Source organism: Echinops telfairi, unplaced genomic scaffold (genome assembly GCF_000313985.2).
Source record: "Echinops telfairi isolate 266 unplaced genomic scaffold, ASM31398v2 ScPeMD7_7458;HRSCAF=8496, whole genome shotgun sequence".
NCBI lineage: Eukaryota > Metazoa > Chordata > Mammalia > Afrosoricida > Tenrecidae > Echinops > Echinops telfairi.
The window spans coordinates 47,006,486-47,007,783 of record NW_022111358.1 but is presented as its reverse complement, the minus strand read 5'-3'; positions in this window follow the sequence as shown (position 1 = coordinate 47,007,783).

Here is a 1,298-nt window from a genome sequence, read left to right as displayed (position 1 = left end):
CTCAATGGCGGTGAGCTTGATTTTTGAGAATGTGCTGGCCAGAACAGCTTCTCTTGGCAAAACCTGTGACCAGAGCTGGTCTAAGACGAGGCTTTCAACTCCCAGAAACAGTTACCGCCTCGAACCCCCCAGGGGCAGTCCTACCCTGTCCTGTCCGGTCACTGAGAGTTGGATTCCCCTCAATGGCAGTGAGCCTGGTTTGGGTTGGTGGTTTTAATGCGGCCTGTGGGCTGGATGTTCCCAGCTCTTGCTTTAAGGGTTTCTCCCATGGAAACCCGAGCCTCCTTTAAATGTCCTGAAGCAGCAAGTGCTTGCAATGTCCTGAGAAGAACGCGGCTGGGAGCTGGAGACGGAAGGAACAGCAGGTCTGCCATCGCTGGTGCCACCAAGGTGACTGATGTAGAGAAGTGCCCCACAGGTGTCCTAAGCCAGCATCTTTGCGGGAGGAGCCCTGGGGGCTCAGGGGTAAAGCTGCCAACCACAAGCTCAGGGGTTCAAGCAGCGTCCACAGGAAGAGGGGGCCCTTTGCTTACGTGAAGATCGATAGGCTCGGGAGCCCAGGGGCGTTACTGCTCTGTTCTACAGGGTGGCTAAGGGTTGGAATCGATTGTACGTGGAGGGGATTTCTGAGTGTCTGAGAGTGAGCAAACGAATGGACAATCTGTCTCTGGTCACCTGCTGGCAGAAAACCCCTCACTTCTAAGACAGCCGAGTTAGGCAGAAGGCATGCTGCAGGAGAGCCGGGGAAGTTCACGATCATGTTTGCTGAAATAAAACTAAAGTAAAGCAACACCCACAGATAAAGGCCTGATGCTGACAGCCTCCAGTCTTTCATCGGAACATTCACCCCACTTTCCTCATCTCTGGCTACCAGTGGTTCTCAACCTTCCTCATGCTGCGGCTCTGTAATACAGTTCCTCAGGTTGTGGTGACCCCCGACCATAAAATTATTTTTTCTTTTTTACATAGAAACTATATGTGTAAAAAAAATTTTTTTAATCATTTTATTGGGAGCTCGTACAACTCTTATCACAACCCATACATACATCCACTGGGTCAAGCACATTTGTACATTTGTTGCCGTCATCATTCTCAACACATTTGTTTTCTACTTGAGCCCTTGGCATCAGCTCCTCATTGTTTCCCCCTCCCTCCCCGCTCCTCCCTCCCTTGTGAACCTTTGATAATTTATAAATTACTATTTTGTCACATCTTACACTGTTTGACGTCTCCCTTCATCCACTTTTCTGTTGTCCGTCCCCCAGGGAGGAGGTTATCTGTAGATCCTTTTAATCTGT